Raw genomic sequence first — 19,479 nt, 5'->3', positions numbered from 1 at the left:
GTTCTGAGAACGACCAAGCAGAGTCGGGAACTGTACTCCAAAAAGCAGAGTCGCGTGCTTTGCAGGAAGCTGTCTCCACCGTGATAGCCTGATAATCTGAAGGCTGTGTCGCTGATTGCTCCAGCGTGTTTATAGTAGTTCATCAACGACTGTAAAACGTGGAGCTGTCCTGACAATTTTGGTAAATAAAGTGTATTTCGATACTTCATCAAGTGCCGTCGTTATTCACTCCAAATCCACACGAACCCCGTACGAACTTGAAAAGAAAATAACGTAACAACTGGTGTCAGAAGAATAAAAAAAAAAAAAAAAGTAACAATATATTGTTACGGATTGCACACTCCCCCCCCCCCGCACAAACCCTCAGTTAAAACTTTAGCTGAAATAATAGTTACGGTAATTTCGAAGATTCCCAATATAAAAGCAGCAGAAAAATATCCTATAAAAACAAAACAAAAAAAAAAAAAAAAAACCAATTGGAATTCTGCAAAAGCGCCAAAAAACAACATACGATATCCCAACTTGCAACGCAAGCTATATTCCGCTACCCTTAAAGGGAATTATTGACTACAACTCCTTTTCGATTCAGATTCCTGTAAAAAGCTGAATCGATAGAGTTGCACAAACTTTCCGCCGTCGAACCATTACTGCGTGAACAGTTCTACTGACTTATGAAGCGTAATGATGACTTTCATTTCAGCAACTCCGTGAAATGCTTCGCTCTCAACATTCTGCTATCGGACAGACAGTTTCCAATTACTCGCTAAAACTTTTAAGGCCTTAAAAATCTAATTTTCTGAAGTTTTCCGTTACGATAATGCGCTTCGAAGGAACGAGAGTAAAATAAATAGAAAGATGCAAGTTTGTATGAAGTGTAATGACTATAAAAAGGAGAATTTTGATACCGAACAAATACATTTTTATAAGAATTACAAGTGCTTAAGAAATTTTAGTAGCTAATAAATACGACTCATATTTGTTTTCAGATAGTTGCATTGTTGAAATTTATTTGCACAGATCTTGCACTAAATATTGTAAAATATACTTCAAGTCTCTTTCTATTATACAGTGTCTCGCAAAAGTGTTCGTACACTACGAGTTTTAATGAAATATTGATTTGTTCGTTAATAATAGTATACTTGAGAATGAGAATTTTTTAATTATATCTATAAATTTCTCTTAGCAAAAATACGTTAGTTATTTTATGAACATAGTAAATTTTTAGGGGTCAAATCAATAATCAAAAAGGAGTAGAAAAATTACCCCACAAAAGTCTTCGTACACATTAAAGAATTAGTAAATATTATAGTAGTTCTGCTAGTTAGTATATTGTAGATATTTTGCAGAACTAATGACAGCTTTCAAACGTTTGGGTGCAGAGTTTATCAGTTTTTTAGCCCAAAGGGCGTTACCCCAGAAGAGCTATTAATTTCGTTTCGGCATTTTTCGTTGGTTCACTATACACTCATGTCCATAAATGAAAGATAATTGAAAGTCACGCGGAAATCGAACTCTAAAATAAATATATCACCTTTAAAATCACTACACACATCTTCAAGAATCATATGCAAATTTCAAGAAGTAACCAGATGACACCGATGGTACGTCACAATGACGAGAGTGTAAGAGAGTGATATATAAGGAATACAGGCAAAGAAGTAAAATTGTTCGCAGGCGCTTTATAAGCATTTCAGTGCAATAAACGAATAGTTATGACACAAAGGACGCATTTGGATGATTTTTTACGTGGTAGAATTATCGGCCGTCTGGAATGTGGGCGTACCCAACTGGGAGTATCAGACGAACTTGGGATTGCCCAGAGTGTCATCTCCAGGCTTTGGCAACGATTCCAAGATGATGGTAATGTGAGTAGACGTTACAGCACAGGTCGCCCCAGAGTTACGACGCCGAATGAGAACCGGTATTTGGCAGTTATTGCCAAAAGAAATAGGCGGAGCACAGCCTCAGACCTGTCTCTTCAGCTCTCTTCAGCCACTGGTACGATAATTTCAAGGCAGACCCTGTACAGACGCTTAGGGCAGATTGGTCTATATGCTCGTAGACTTGTCAGATGCGTTCCACTTACTGCAATTCACTGTCGCCTGCGGTTAGCCTGGAGTAGAGAGCATGCATTGTGAACACCGCAACAGTGGGCTTGTGTGATGTTTTCCGACATCCAGGTTTAGCTTGCAGACTGATTCTCGCCGGACTTTCATATGGAGAGCTCCAGGTACCCGTTACCTCTAAGAAAACATCATTGAACGACACCGTAACGTTGGTGCAGGAGTGCTGGTTTGGGATGGAATTATTCTGGGTACCAGAACTGACCTGCGTGTTCAAATTGGAACCATGACAAGCCAAATCTATCGGGACGTCATTCTGGAACAACATGTACGTTTGTTTCGGGGCGCCATGGGCGCACAATTTGTGTTTATGGATTACAACGCCCGTCCTCACAGTGCAAACATCGTAAGCGAATGCCTTCAATCGGAGGATATCACCCGTATGGACTGGCCAACATTCTCACCGGACTTGAATCCAGTAGAGCACGTGTGGGACATGCTTGGCCGACGAGTTGCAGCCCGTCAATCTCCTCCTACATGTCTACCGGAACTTCGGAGAGCATTGCTTTTTGAGTGGTGTAATATCCCCCAAGATCAGATCGATAATTTGATACTCAGCATGCCTAGGCGTTGTACGGACTGTGTTGCATCGTCTGGGAGACATACAATGTATTAACAATCATACCAACCATGTAATCTTGGTTTTTTTGTAAATAGGATTTTTTTTTTTTTTTTTTTTTTTTGTAATTTGCTCCAGGAAGAATTTTTTTAATAATATCAAACATATAGCATCTTTTTTTGCTCTTTACCTTTTCTTTAATAAATAAGCTTTACAAATAAGTCAAATTTGTTTTGCTTCTAACTCTTCCTTTGCCTGATTTTGCATTATCCTTAATTTATGGACATGAGTGTAAACGGCGAATCCCTTTTCAGATTGTTTCCACCAAATATTGTCGCCCTGTATTATATTTAAAAAATTGAATAATGAAGAATCTGCATGAATGTATGCTTGTTTCTCGCACTGTGATAAAAAAAAACGGTACGTAGAGCCATAAAATTTTGAGTAACGAACGTCTCCACCCGAATATGGACACCTGAAAACCCGAATTTTGAATTTCTAATTCGTTTTATTGTTTACGTCTCCACGCGAATATGGGCATCTGGAAATCGCAAATTTGGAATTTGAAATTTGTTTTATTATGCATTTCATACTTTTTAAAGCATTTATGAGTTTTTGATTAGGAAATTCAACGTTTTCAAAGCGAGCAATGGCAACACTATACTGGGGGAAAAAATTATCTTCAGCGCGCGAGACTGTGTATCAGAAATTTTAAAAGATATGCTTTTTAAATATTTTGTTATATTGCTGTTGAATTGAATTTTATGGTTTAAATTCGAAGAGCATGATATTTAATGAATAAAGATAACACAGAGCTTAAAAAAACGCCCCTTTGGACGTAATATAAAATTTCAAAACTTTCATATTTTTTTTAATATCTGCATCAATGTTCCCCCAAACCTTTTTTGGGGGAAACACAATTCCTGTTCACCTTCCATCATTCCTGTTTTTAGTTTGGTTTACGTTTTTAAGTTGTATCTTCGTATTTTACGTTTTTAAGTTGTATCTTCGTACTCTAACCTGCTACTCTGTTCAAAATGCGTTCTACTGGGTTTTATTCTAGTGAGTTATGTGGTGTTGATTCTAGTAAGTTATGGCGAACGTTGATGGCCGTGTGCTTAGGATCGTTATACTGATAAAAAAAATTCCAATACCCAAATTTTGGAAGGATAATTTTAAATTATCTTTTAAAATATTTAAATAAAGAACCTGGTTCATTATGCCACCAGTACATATACTAAATTATCTAATCCTGACACTCACATGCATCCCCACACAAGGACACCTCCACCGCTATACTTTACTGTATCAGCCAAGGTCGTGGGATTAAGTTCCTCATTTTTCATAAAATTTTCTCATTCTCCATAAAATTGCATATCCATCGGAATCAAAAATGTTTAATTTTCTTTTCATCTGCAAATAAGACATTGTTCCAATACGCTTTGGGTTTATTTACCATTGATTTTGCGAAGGAAAGAATAAGCTTTCTATTTTGTGCACTTTCTATTTTGTGCAAATTTTCTTCGAGTAGCGCGCCCATGTAATCCAGCTGATTCGAATACAATTCGTCGAACAGTTTCAAGTGCAATTACAGTAGAAAAGTTTTTCAGTAAATCTTTCGAAATCTTTACAGCACTCAAACGGGGATTTTTCATCACTTTGAATTAACTTTGCTGAAGGACATCTTCTTACTACATTTTCGATCCGATTTTCTTCTTTAAAGCATTTTATCATATAGACTGCCCACCAGCGGCCGAGCGATAAAATCGCTGAACACTGGTAGTTCGGTCTGAGGTTCGAATCCCGCGAACGGGCTCGCTGTATGGTCGTTTTCGTGGTTTTCTCCATGTGTAACGTGTATACGAACCAGTTTCCCTTAGAAAGTCCTACCCCACCAGCGGCCGAGCGGTAACGTCACTGAGCACTGGTAGTTCGGCCTGAGGTTCGAATCCCACGAATGGGCTGGCTGCATGGGCCTTTTCGTGATTTTCACCATGTGTAACGTATATACGAGCCAGTTTTCCTTAGAAAATCCTCCACAAAGGCATCCCTGCCTTAAGGCAGATAGATCTCGAGTGCTTTGCCATAATCTAATAAACCCCCCCCCAAAAAAAAAACTCCTTAGAAAGTCTTCCACGACGGCATCCACCTTAGGCAGATAGCCCTAGTGTGCTTTGCCGTATTCTCAATACACCATTATCACATAGTACACCGTAGAATGGGATAAATTTACTAATTTAGCGATATTCCAGATCTATTTTCCACCCCTGTGATGAAAAATGATCAATTTCGCAGTGATATTTGTTGTTTTCTTAAGACTAAAACAAATTTTTTAAATATTAATAAAACTGTAACGAAGCAAGCAAAGAATAAAGCCAAATGAATCTTTAAACGTCATGAAAATGCAAAAAAAAAAAAAAAAAAGTATCACACTATAAATTATCAACCAGTTCTGCTCGAAATGAAACATACACCATTTAAAAAATGATAAAAGTATGCAAAATATTAAAAAATTCTATTATTCTTTAATTAAAAGCGATCAACTATTTTTGACGTATATGTTAAGCGATGACGTTAAAGCGATGGAATTGCGTGGATCTCAAAAAATTGAGTTATTAATTCAAAATGCAATGAAGTCTGGGCACCATTAAAGCTAACACGAAGAAACTAAAAGTTTAATCTAAGAAAAATCAAGCAAAACACTAAAATGAGCATTATAAAACTGTCAGTGGATTTCGAAGAACTGTTTGCAATAAAACTAACCCTGGAACTATTAGAAGAGTCATCACTCATGGATACGTTGGACGATCAACAAGAAAAAATACTTCGACAACAAGAAAATTTGGCTGGCGTTCGCAATATCTAAAGCAATCAAAGATTTAGAATATTCAATATATATTTGCAGATGCCTCAAAATTGAATATATTTGGCCTTGATGGACGAATTGTTTTGAAGAGAAAGCCAAATGAAAAAATGTAATCCAAAAATCCAGTTACCAGTTGTCAAGTATTAAGATGGAAGCAAAATGGTTTGAGTGCGTTTCACTGCCTCTGAGATGAGAATTTGTTTTTAAAGAAAATAATAACGTTACGAATTTTGTATACATGAAAATAATTTTAGTAAAATTATACGTCAGTTGTAGTATCTCTTCTATAATATAACACGAATGGCCTCAGGATGCGGAGCATCGCCAGAAAAATAGGCCTACAGGGGTAAGTCCATTTAACACTGAGGTAAATGGCTATCTTGGCAAAATGACGAGATAGCTCCAAGATGGCGAACGTTTTGGCAACTCATTTTTCTCAGCAAATTTGGCGAGAAACGGCCAAAAGTTCGCAGGTCTGGCGATTGTTTGGCAACATTTTGGTCCGATCGTTGTGTAACTATAGTTGGTTCGATATTTTTGTAACTATAACTGCATCCGGTTCTACGTAACTGTAACTGTGTTTGCCTTCCAGCAATATTCGAGAAATCGAAGGTACTAGAAACTTCTCGGCGGACGGAGAAAAGCTATATATAAGACTGGAGAGAGAGCATCAGTTTTCAGTTTAACTCAGAGAATTCAGAGTTCAGACTATTCAAAAATCACAGTCTGAGCTTATGCATCTGTTGCTCTTTGCAGTGCCTTGTGCTCAAAGTTCTAGGTAGTTTGAAATGGTAGCTACTACTTGCGTTTTGTCACATTGAGATAATCTGTATGAGTAATTTTATGCGAAAAGTTCCAGAATTATGAAGTGTTTCGGAAGAGAAATTTCATCAAACTTTCGTCGATTCTGTGTGCATTCAATCCATTACGAATCTGTCCGTGTGTAACAATACGAATCATTATAAATATATTAATATTCTTAATGAAAACCTGAAAGCATCTGGAAGAGAACTTGGAATGCAAAATATATTCAACTGCTATCAGGAAAGCCATCCTAAATTTGCAGCCCTAAATGTCCGCTTGTGGTTATTATTCAACTATCCCAAAGTTATCAAAGCTTCTCCATATTCTTCGGACTTAATCCCTATCGAACATGTATGGAATGAGGTGGCGAAAAGAATAAGTAAGAATGACAATTCCTCGAAAACTCTATTAAAAGCAATTCTTACGTTAGGCATGGAACAAAAGGAGCATTCTTACACGAAAACATTAGTTGAATCCATACCAAGGCGCATAAAAGTGTAATTTTATTTAAAGGACATATCCAATGAAACACTGAATGGCCCGTTATTTTCGGCTTTTTATTAAGAATTATTTATTTAAAGTGTCCGAAAATTCGAATTCATTTTCAGAACTTTTTGAATTAATTATTTGTTGATTCGAATAACTACTTTTTAAACAAGCAAGTTTGAAAATAGTTGATCAATAGTAAATGTGAAAGAAAAACAAAGTCATTTTGGTAATATTAAGATAATAATATTTGTAAATAAATTTGAAAAACACAGGTGTTCAGAAACAAATGCGAGTCATTGTATTCTTATTTCGGTCCCCTCTCATTTTTACCAGTTATTTTTTATCATCCTGTATAATTATCCAATTTGTAATTGCTAAATTCCTTCTAATACGTAAGATATTAAAATCTGTGCCTTGCATCTATTCTTTTAAATATGGTTTGAATTAATTTCGGCGTTTGCTTAGTGAAATAAGTTCAGACTTTTTTATATATATCTAAACGCTAAAGATTTTTTTCCCATCTTTATTGTTAAGCTAATAAAAGCTTACTACAACAAACAAATTAATCACTTTTCTCAGGTTGCGACTAAAGAATGTTTATTTTGCAAATCTGAAAGAAAATGGTTTTTTTTTATATTTTAAGAATCGTTCTCGAACTTCATTTTTATCACATTCTCTCTCTAGAAAATATCAGTTGAGTGTGCAGAAAACAAATATTTTTTATGAGAATGAAATAAATTGATTGTTTACAAGGACATAATCTGCTTGCATTTTCTTAGTGATTTATTTTACAATCGTAACTTTTTCTTTTTTCATCCTTTGTTTTGTTAGGTCGACGATGCTCGTCAACACGGTGTTCAGTCAGCCGTAGGAAGTCTATCCTCACATCAAATATGCTGACAAACAAGTAAGTAATTCAAAATTTTCACTTATTTGCAGAGTAAACTCACGGTTATTTTTCGAAATGGCGTTGTATATTAGTTAAAAAAATGGAATTAAAAAAATGGTTTTTATACAATAATCTTCTATTTAGAATGGACCACCATTAAAAGAATGATAATCAAAGTATTATAAAAGCAAAAAAATAATTTGTCATAGTCATCTATGGGAAAAATAAATTAAAAAATTCTGTAGATAGGATTTGTCTATTTGTTTTATATTGGGAATAATAAAAAGTGGGGCGCCCATGATAAATTTAAAAAGATAATGGTTTATACATTTGACAATGCAACTCACTTTATAAGGTATTTCTCTCACCTTCTTAGTGTGCCTTCGTAGTGTGGTGGTCTGCACGCTGGGTGCGTATTCCAGAGGTTCGTGGTTCGATTCCCGGTGAAGGCGTTGCTCCTTTTTCATGACTCATGCTTTAAAAAAACACCTCTACAACTTAATAGAAAGTTACAAAAGATAATAATAGCATTAATACAAAAGATAATAATGGCCATTCACACTAGGATTTATCTGAGCTAATGGAGTCAGTTCCAACTAGCTCCGCTATGCGTGCAGTTCAGATCTTTCAACTCGCTGCTCTTTGGGGGAAAACTGATCTTGGAGACTAGTCAACTACATCCATTGTTTCCGTTAACTCAGATAAACTCCAGTCTGAACGGCCCTTAACTATTATGCCGTCCAGTAATATTTGAAGTCGAAGGTACTGAAAATTTCTCTGCGCCCGGGATAAAACTGTATAACATTGGAAGGAACGTCAGTTCATTCAGAGTACTGAGATTACCGATCGAGTTTACGTATTTGAGGCTTTTTACATTGCCTTGTGTTCAAAGGCCTCAGGAAACTGAAGCATTGCCGGAAAACAGGACTACAGGGGTAAATACATTTAACACTGAGATATGGCAATAATTTTGGAGACTAATTTTTGTCCATGGAAAATTTAGTGACCAGTTGGCGATATTTTGGTTCTGTACCTATGTAACTGTAACTGGACCCATCTTTATATAATAGCAACTGTACCTAGTCATATGTTACTGTAATAGCGTATGCCTTCCATAAATATCGAGAAATCGAAGATACTGGAAATTTCTAGCGGAAGGGTGAAAATTATATAAAACTGGAGTGAACATTCAAATTGCCGTTTTGAGACTATTAGCTCTTTGGGTCTAGCGCCCCTTTGGAGTAAAAATATTGAAACTTTTTAATTACATATATCATGAATTAATTTCATTTTATTTTATTCAATTCGATTCAAAAGTTAAAATATTCTTAAGAACTGTGTCTATTGCTTTTAAATAGTTTAGTTTATTCATTAATAACAGACGTATTAAAATATAAAAGAATAATATTTTATTTTTTCCGAATGGCAGCAGACTCGGAGGAAAAGGCAAACAACGCAAAATTGCGTTTCGAGAGTAACAGCCCTTTGGGCTAACATATTCGAAATTGAAAATTCTGGCTTCCAGATGCACATATCCGGTTGGAAGTGTACGTGTGTTCAAAATTTGGTTGCTCCAGGTGCCGCCATTTTTCCAGAATGAGAGGAACGTACAAACATACAAACATGCAGATTTGTCATTATTTAATAGGAAAGATTAATTTATCTAAGTATATCATCATACATTACAAATATCCGCTGCAGAATTATTTTCCTTTGAAATTTTATTTAAATGCCTTTAAATTTCAATTTATGTTTAGTTTTATTTGAACTTTCCACCAGTAGGTCCGTCGCAAACTTCTCAGAAAATATTTATTTTCTGGCAACGCGGTAAAATAAATAAACAGTTCGCTAGAATTACCTCGAAAATTCTCGCATAAAATACTAAAGTAGGAGTTTCCATTTTCGATGACTTTGCTTGCACAAAATACTTTCATAACCCTGTTTAATTTGTGTATATTATTTCCCCTTTGATGATAAGTAAAGATCGAAATACGAATTGAGTCGCTTAATTATTTTCTAACTTGAATTCTGTTTTATAACTTTTATTGCTTCATTTCATCTTATCATGAAGCTTTAATGGCTCCAGGATGGTTAGTTACATGTATAAATTTCATTCTTGATTTATATCAGTGAGTGCTATGACACAGTTTCTCGTTCTAGTTCTGAACCATTAATTAAGTCGGAAGCTTAATTAGTTTTATTTTAAATTAATCTGATTTTTAAGAGCTTCAAGACAAAGTTCAGCTCTGCAACGGGAAATAATTGACATTATGTGAATTATTGATTCTGAAGGATTCAATAAACTTTCTTCTTCCATTTTATAATCTATGCTGAAGTAAATTGCTTACCGCCCGTTAATGAATTTTACATAATAACGGTTCTAGATATTGTTTTAAAAAAGTAGGTTCTGAAAAATAAATCTATTTTTGCGAAAGTTAACAATTCAATTTAGATTTTTAAAAGCACAAAAATACCACGCTACTCTATTTTAAGCGTTTTACGAATGCAATTTTTTCTTTTTTTTTTTTTTTTTTTTTAACGAAGGATTGTAACTGCGAAAAATTTCTGTTTTTAGATTTCAACGGAAATACACATCTTGACATTTCCCAAATCCAGTTTGATTAGCATGTTGAGTAAAATTTAGAATAAAGGACTTTTTACTCCAAATAGTTTGTAAAATGGATTCAAAGGGGACTTTTCGGTGACATCCTTACGTATGTAGGTATGCATCTCACACAACTCTAAAACGATTAGCCGTAGGACGGTGAAAAAATTTTTCATTTTCAGATTTCAGTTATTTCAATTTTTCAAGATTTCCAATTTTACCGTTTCTGAATACAATTTGAATAGTTTCATTGTGATGTCTATACGTAGGCATGTTGAATATCTCAGAAACAGCTCGTATTAAGATGTTTTCTGTTCCAGTTGGCTGTGCCGAAAGGACTTTCTGCCTCAATTGTGTAATTAATAATTATATAAATATTTGATCTTAATCAAAACTAATATTTTAGCAATTGTGTAACTGTCCACTTATTAAAGAATTGGAGGACCGTATTTCCCTTTCAGATCAAATAAGTTTAAATAAAATGAAGCAAAAAATATGTATAATTTAATTCTGCACAAGGAAAGTCATGTGGTGTCCAATAATAAGAGTTTTGTACCAAATACTTGGAATATTATTTTGATACTGCCATTCCGATAACACACAATTCTTTTTCTTTTGTTCATGCTTCGGAAACCATTTCTACTTTCTTGTACGAAATAAAGGAAGTATCGCAATCGCGAAAAATTTCGAGTGTCATATTTCAACGAAAATATCCATTTAGACGATTTCTTTGAGTGACATCTGTATGTATGGACAGAATAAAGAGCTTTATTTTCCTAAACTTACTGAAAAATAAGTTTAAATCCAAAATTTAAATAATTCAATTTAAAATTGGATGAAGAAGGTCTTTTTTTCCGTGACTTCTATATGTACCTATCTCGCATTGCTCAAAAACAATTAGCCGTAGAACATTGAAATTCGGTATACAGGACTGCTGTAACATCTAGTTGTGTACCTCCCTTTTATGTTGAAATTGGCGACATCAAAGATGTATATATATATATAATATATTCCCACCCTGTTATCCGGCTCAGGAGCGATTTTGCTGTTGAATTTTATGTACCGTTAACTGTGAAGAAGGTGAAGTTTAATAATAAAAGAGAAAATTAAACAAACAAGAAAAGTCGTGTCAGCAGAACTAATTCCTACAGCAGATTGCTAAACTGCGAGCCGAGAGAGATCATAAAACCCTTAAAAAAGCCTCTGGTGCGTCGCTAAAATATGAATCCCTTCTTTTTTTTTTTTTTTTTTTTTTTCTAGCACCAGAGGTGGCATTAGTGACGAAACACACTTTTATCCTCATCAGTTTCACGTCCGAATCATGTTTCAGTTGTTGCCAACAAATGTTATCGACAATGATTATTTATAAAAATTAAATAAGGAAGAACTCGTATGTATTATGGAAAAACGACGACACTTACGGTCACCAAATTTTTAATACACTGTAGAGACATTAGGATTTTTTGGAAGCCAGAGAGATGAAAAATATGCAACCGCCGGGAATCGAACCACGGACCTCTGGAATACCGGCCCACCTTGCAGAACCACTACACCACGAAGGACGCTTTAAAGCGGGAGAAATACCTTATATACTCCCCTTTTTAAAGGGCGACTAGGGTTTTAGGGGACCTAGTCGCCAAATCCTGGGTGCGGAGAATCATCATCCGCAACCCTTTTAGTTCGGGCGCCACTTGTAGAGACATTAGGATATTTTAGGAGCAGAAAAGATGAAAAATAGCAAACGCCTTCGCCGGGAATCGAACCACGGACCTCTGGAATTCCGGCCCAGCATGCAGAACCACTACACCACGAAGGACGCTAGGAAAGTAGGAGAAATACCTTATAACACGTAGTTTTCCACCCGAAGAAGTGCACCTCACATGCAGAATTTGGAATTTTTTTATTTAATTTACATCATATTTTGCGCAAATTTAAGCGAATTTTTGATTAACTAAATTAGCGATTTGAAAGCGAGAAATGGGAACGTTCAAAATAAAACATTTTTATCTGCGGCCCGCTAGACCGTTACTATACGATAAAATGTAAGACGTGCGTCTTTCAGTTTTAGTCCGTAAATTTGGCTATTAGAAAGAAATGTGTAGCAACTGTATTAAATAGAATACTTGTTATCTTCCTGTATCAGCGCATTGCCATTAAAAAAAGCGTAAGACCCAAATTCGGTAAGCGTAACTTTCAAATTTATTCTTTATTTTACTGAGTAACACAGCAAGCGATTGAAAAGCAACGAACACAGTTCTTAATAATTTATTTTCTACTTTTTAATCTTTAATTAAATAAAAATGATTTAAATCATGAGATGTCTGATTAAAAAATTGATTATTTTAATGTAGTGGCACTAGCTGAAGTGATTAATATTATAATGTATTTCTTTCTTTTTTATGGCAACTTTTTGAGGCTGCTGGTCGTTCGAGGAATTAGTTTTAGGAGAAATAATATAGCGAATATAAAAAATGAGAGTCTACCTTAACAGTCTATCGGAAATTCTAAAGATATGTTGCTTTAAACATTTTGAGAGTTTGTTCTTGAATTTTATATGGTGTAAATGTGAACAAAATTTAATAAACAAAATTCTGAAAGGTTTCAGATTTTAAATTACGTCCAAAGGGACGTTTTTTAACATTTTGCGTGTTACTCATTAAATATCATGTTCTTCGCACTTAAACCATAAAATTCAGTTCAACAGCAATTTAGTAATAGTTTTAAAATGAGCTTATCTTTTAGAATTTCCGATACAGAGACTCACACGCTGGAGATAAAAGTGTTTTTTCCTGTACAACATTGCCATTGCTCGCTTTGAAATCCTTGAGTTTGTTAATCCAAAATTCGTTAAAGTTTTACGAAATATGAAATCGATAATAAAACAAATTCTAAATTTCGAATTTGGGCTTCCAGATGCTCATATTTAAAGAAGGATTACGTTATTCAAAACTGGATGGCTCTAGGTAACATTGGTTTATCCCAATGCGAGAAACATATATACAGTTATGCAGATTCTTCATTATTTAATTTCTTTAAATATAATAGAGAGATTTGAAAGATTTTGCAGAGACAAGAATGAAGATTATAAATACGAATAAAGATAGAGTTAGAATTCGGCACTGAGACTCAGACTTTATATGTTTTTTTGGGGGGGCAGTCGCTTGTTTTGATCATACGGCCGGCTTGTGCCGGCTAGGAGGATCGGGGCTGTGCCCTTATAATAATAATAATGATAGAGAGCGATAATATTTGGTGGCAACAATTTGAAATGTTAAACAACGGTTGTAGTGAATCAACGCAAATTGCCAAAACGAAATTGGCAAATTGCCCATTTGGACTAATAAAACTAAAAAGCCAAAAAAATTGGGTCAGAAAGAGAAAGTCCAAGAGCATTTTTGTAAACTGCGATTTCAGGAAGCGTAAAAAAATATTAACAAACCCTTTGGGGAGACGTTAACATCTGAATCCTCTCAAGATTTCTTTTCTTTTTTTTTTCCTATCCCGCCCCTTAATTTTCAGTAAACATATTGTAATGAGTATTATTTTGAACCATTCTAATAATTATGCTCTTTAAAGTCTAAGATTCCAAGACTTTAATAATTATCTTGTCTCCCTCCATGTTTTGAAAACGAATTTTCCAGCATCCTGTCAATCAAAACTCTAATAAAACTCACGCAGATAACCGTCGTATATTTTCCCATAATTGAATTATCCATTCTAAACCTTGAATAATAACTTTCGTAATAAAGGCTAAAATGGCGCAGGGGTAGGGAAAAAGTTTGGAAAACACTGTACTGATTTTGTGTCATAAATATTGGAATTTTGTAATAGTTTTCAATAACCGACTTTAATCGTCAGCCTTTAAGCTTTACTCAGAACTAAGATATGCAAATATTATAAATATTGTTGAAATTAATCTTGCAAACGTAATCAAACAAGATGATATGAAGTTGAGAGAAAGGATTATTTTTATATTAGATCCTAAAAACTCGACAAATCCTTTGGAGCGCGAAAAATTAAGCAAACTCTTGTTTAAATTACTTTTTTAATTTAACTCAGAAAGGATATAAAATGAACAGATATATTAGTTTTCCAAAATATTTCATTTTAATTTTCATTAGGGATTTCTAAGCTGAAACCTAGAAGTAAATTAGAGGGATATACTGTTTCACAATGTTCTTAAATTCTTTTTCTACAATATAATCAGTTAAGTTTAAAAATGTAGCAGCATATAGCGTGAAGAAAAGTTTTTCAGCCTCTCGCTAAACACAATATAGTGTACTTTAAATTATGGCTTTAAATTTAAAGTATTTTTTTACCAATTAAGATTACCACTGTTTAATTTTTATACAAATAGTTTTGAATTAACATGTATAAAAGCGAAGGTGCGGGGGACATTTACTCAAGCATTTTATAAATTTTACTACATAAATTGCTTTTCACTCAAAATTTATTATTAGCGAAAAGGCTCAATTCTGAATGAGTTCTTTGGTACTCTACTTTGGTTCTAAATCCCATCACTTCAAGGAACTATTGGGCCTAATTTTAATTTGCCAGTTTGGCATAACCATTCTTACTTGAGTAAAAGACGAAACACCTTCGCATTTATTAATTTATTGTTCATTGAACGGGAGTTGGTTTGTTCCCCTTGAAAAGTCAACTGATTTCCGATCAATAGCGATAATTACTTGCTTTTAATTTAATTTCTTTTTCACAGTTTGAAATTTTGTTATTCATGATTTAATTCAAGTCCCCGTAAAACATTATTAATAAATTGCATTCAAGTTACTTTAAAACACAATTTTCGGAATTAAACTTCCTACATATGGGTTCACTCTTTTTTGATACTTCTACTAAATTTATATTAGGAGATAATATAATCAATATTTCTTTAGTAAAGAAATTATTATGATATCATATGATTTCAGTAAGTTTGCGCTTTTTCAGTTTTGTATTTCATAGGTTCTTTCAATTTTGTTTTTATTAAACTTTCAGTTTTTGGCCGAAATAGGCTCTGATTTTATTATCTATGCAATTTCTATGAAAGGTTATTCGTTTTTTTTCGGGGGGGGGGAATTAAAAGTTTAGTTTAACATAATCCGGGACGCATAATGGCAAACCGCACATTGAGTTGATCAGTGTTAACGAATTTCGCTTACTGCGCATGCTCAGTGGTGTACCTTTGGCGTGGGAGGAAATACTAGCGACTAAGCATAAGCAACCCTATACAAGCCTGTTAGTCATGTTGGTTTTACTGTCTTAAAAAATTGCATATCTACGGAAATTTGTTCCGTGCTTATTGCATGTGCTTGTGTTTCATTTCATTTTGGTTTATTTTAATTTTATTTAATGTCAGTTACTTAAATTCAGTAATTCAAACTGGATTTATTCCTTAATTTGTGAAAGTATATACGAATGGCATATTTTGCATCATTTAGCTAATATATCTTGTAAAGCTTCCTGTTTTGTAATCCTTCTTAAAGGAAAATTTGCGTAGTTTACAATCGACATTTGCATTCTAAGTAATGAAGCAACTTACAACCTAACAAGTTTTAAAACCCCGAACTGTATACGCCCAGATAACGCAATGTCAACCATATACAGTATCTCTCTTCATTTAAAATTGCGCAAACGTTGTAATTGCCCAAAATTCTATTCTGGGCATGCGCAGTGAGCGAAATTCGTTTAACATTGATCAACTCAATGTGCGGTTTGCCATTACGCATCCAGGACCGCCCATTTTGGGGATATTGTTTAAATGACTGTTTGGTTTAAAGTATACTTATATTGCGATCTATCTTTATATTTGAATTTGAATTTCGGATTTGCATATAATGTGTTTAGAGCAATTTGGTTTTTTTTTTAAGTCAATTTGAAACAATGTTATGTTTTATTCTTTTTTCCAAGTGTTTCGAATGCGTGTAGGGAAAATCCTGGTACATTTGAGATTCAATTTTTCGGTTTTAATGAGTTTTTACGTAATATAAATTTGCTTCATTTTTCGGTTTTTGATCTCAAATTTACCGAGAGAAAGAAACACGTTTTCGAAGCATATTAATCAACTTTTATGAAGCTTTACTTCATTTTCCCCCAATGAGTTCTGAATTAATGTTTCAATAAATGGAAATTAATATTTATACTTTTGTTATCTTGTATTTATTTTCCCTTTTTGCATTTTTAGTTTTCGAGTTTGTATTATTATGATCCTTTTTATTTTGAAATGTTTTGATTTTATGTTTAACCCTTTTACCAAGGATGCAATTATTATTATTCTCGAGGAATCGCCTTGCTTTGACTGCAATTTACTTTTACTTTAAACGGATTAAGTTTATTTTACTTGCAGCTATAGCTCAGGACGTGTTTAAAAAATTTGCCTTTCATTTTTGCTTCTTATTAAGTTTCTTTACGCCTTTTATTTTTGCTTCTTATTACGTTTCTTTATTTCTTTATATATATATATATATGTGTGTGTGTGTGTGTGTGTGTGTGTAAGGCAAGTCGAAAATGACATTAAAAACTGCATACTTTGAAATGAAATATCCCGGTCAACTTTTGTCGTGCGGGACTCAACTTTTATTCCTTCAGAATGAGTTATAAGACTTTCCCAAATATACGTATACGAACCGGAAGACCGCATAAAAAGATTTCGTTATTTTGCCCAAAAGAATTTTTAATATGACATTGCAAAAATGTGAATATTTTCATCATTTAAAACACTTCTGTAATAGGAAGATGACTATGATTAATGACTGCGAAAAAAAAGGCCCGGAAAGGACTTTTAAGCCGGAAAAGTAGTTATATATATATATATATATAATAAGAAATTTAGATCTAATTTTTTTCAAATACCAAAAATTGAAATTCATAATTAATAAATTTCGAATAATCCCATAAATGCAATAAAGAATTTTTTAAATGAAGGGAGATGCACAACTAGATGTTACAGCAGTTCCATAACCAAAATTTCAACGTTCTACGGCTAATTGTTTCTGAGTTATGCGAGATTATACACGTAGATACGGAAGTAGGTGGAAACATCACAAAAATTTCCTTTTTAAATCCGTTTCGAATCCATTTTGGAAAAAAGAATCTTTTATTCTGACCGTTACGTACAGATGTCAAGCGAAGAAAAAGATCGTCAGAATGGATTTGGGAACTGTCAAAACGGACATTTCCACTGAAATTTTACAACTGAAATTTTTCGCGATTACAGTACTTTCTTCACTTCGTTCAAGGAAATTTAAAGGTAAGTTGTGTATAATCATTTCTAGCTTCTCCCTCCTTTCTGCATGCCTTCGTGGTGTAACGATTAGCACACTCGGCGCGTATTCGATAGGTCCAAAAACCAATGTCAAATAAATTTTTTATTTCTGATAGCTGGAACGTTTTAACCAGTGTGGAAGTAAAGCACAAAGGAAATATTTACAAAATCCATAGGACATTTAAATTACCCGATTTCGCAAAACGGCTTCATTAACGAGAAGCAGCGCTATTTGGGAGGCCGCTATCTAGAAACATTTAGTGATTAATTGCCGACCGGTTGCCATGACACACCTGAAAATGGCGGCCACACAACTTTTCATTTGGAATGCGAATAAGATTGATTCTACTATCATTAACTCCTCCTTTTCTTCCCCTGACCCTCGCTGAAAAGTGGGCCGATTTCAATTTCCGATTCTTGTCCTTGCCCTCTACAAAACATATCATCGCTTAGTGTCTCCTCTGCTGCGTTGTCCTGGTGGGCATTTTTATCTTTCTAACTCTGTAGTGTGGAGGGAACATTTTTGTTCTTTCAGGCGGGGAATATACGAATGTGTCAGAGTCAGGTCCGCGGAGCAGAAATAAATGGCCGCATTTTCCAGCGACGATGGAAAATGTAAGCTTCGAGTCGTCGGTATTTAACTTTGGATTCTTTCAGAATCTTTTTTTTTTCTTTTTTTTTTGGAATTTAAAAGTATAACCGATGTGGTCACATTCCCTCTTCTTTTTTTTTTTCCTTTTGCCCTGTTGGAATCACTTCTGCCTGAAGAAATACATTTTGGAGAGGGTGTTAATGTTGTTGTTCTTTTCTGAGGTTCTGGTTGGAATGTGTCCAAATTTTGTCAGCTGTGTGGTTTTTCGATGCTCTTCTATTCGCGACACGTGATCAGAATTCCATGGAACAGAAGAGAATCAAATATACTCGAAAAGGGTTTTTTGCTGCAATGAAAGCGAAATTTCTGATACCATTTGCCAAAGCAAATTTTATATTCGAAATCGGTGGGAGAAGTTTCAATCAATAAAAGCAAATTGCCTGTTTTAGATGTTATTTTAAAGACTTTACGCGGAATCTCAAATTGTATGACAAGAAAAATACAGGGTGATTCAAAACTAGGGGAACAAACTTTAGCTCTTTGAGGGGCAGGAAAAGGTAATTAATTTTTTTAGCAAAACTGTTGTTTTATTTATTATATGAGGTGTTACAATAAAATTCTTTGCGGCAATTACGCATATTTTGTCCAAGACGCGTGGAAAAAAATGGCTACTTCTGATGGTTAGTATCAGAGAACACCGCCCACAGTACACATCCCTTCAAATCAGTCTCTATGGTACTCATGGAAACAGTTTTTCTTTTTCAAACAGAGTGTAACTTTCCATGTGCTGCATTCCCACACAGTTCTGACAGTCTTTTCCTTGGTGCTACAAAGTGCACATCGTCATGATGTTGTCTTCGATGGTTGGTGCTTATTTTCTTGAAGACAAATTGATTGCCATCTAGTGAACTATAAGTGAACTTCATAAACGGTCAGTCTTAAAAACCATTCACACGAGTGAGTAAGACGTTCAATAGAAAAGGTGGTTACTGTAGGTAACCACCGCTTTTCAAAGTGTTAAAGAGAGTTAGGATACACCTTGACGATTCGGAATACCATAGCAGTGCAATCCTGAAGAGATAGGGGATGTTAGGCGCTGTCGTAGGAAACCCTTCGACAGACACCCGCAAAATTATTAGGATGGAAAATATGAACACATCGTGACGAAAATTGACATTTCAAGACAATACGCTCGGTCCCTGCTTCCTTCATAATGAAATTGCCCGAAATTTCGTAACTTGGGCACTTCATGGAATTTCACACGTTTTGAAATGTGCTAGGCACCCTTCGG

General features: G+C 34.4%; 1 protein-coding gene across 1 annotated transcript in view; it reads left to right on the top strand.

Annotated features, from left to right (window-relative positions):
- The window catches only part of LOC118184279 (tyrosine-protein phosphatase Lar-like), a 732,937-nt gene that overhangs the window by 185,512 nt on the left and 527,946 nt on the right, over nt 1-19,479 (top strand). The window contains exon 2 of the mRNA XM_085819916.1: nt 7,673-7,748. The gene's annotated coding sequence lies outside the window, so the exon portion shown is untranslated. The remainder of the gene's footprint in view (nt 1-7,672; nt 7,749-19,479) is intronic.

Source organism: Stegodyphus dumicola, chromosome 7, assembly GCF_044657685.1.
Source record: "Stegodyphus dumicola isolate Sdum_Otavi_A_Nest chromosome 7, ASM4465768v1".
Lineage (NCBI taxonomy): Eukaryota > Metazoa > Arthropoda > Arachnida > Araneae > Eresidae > Stegodyphus > Stegodyphus dumicola.
The sequence above is the reverse complement of the archived record's forward strand: the minus strand, read 5'-3'. Positions and strand labels throughout refer to the sequence as shown.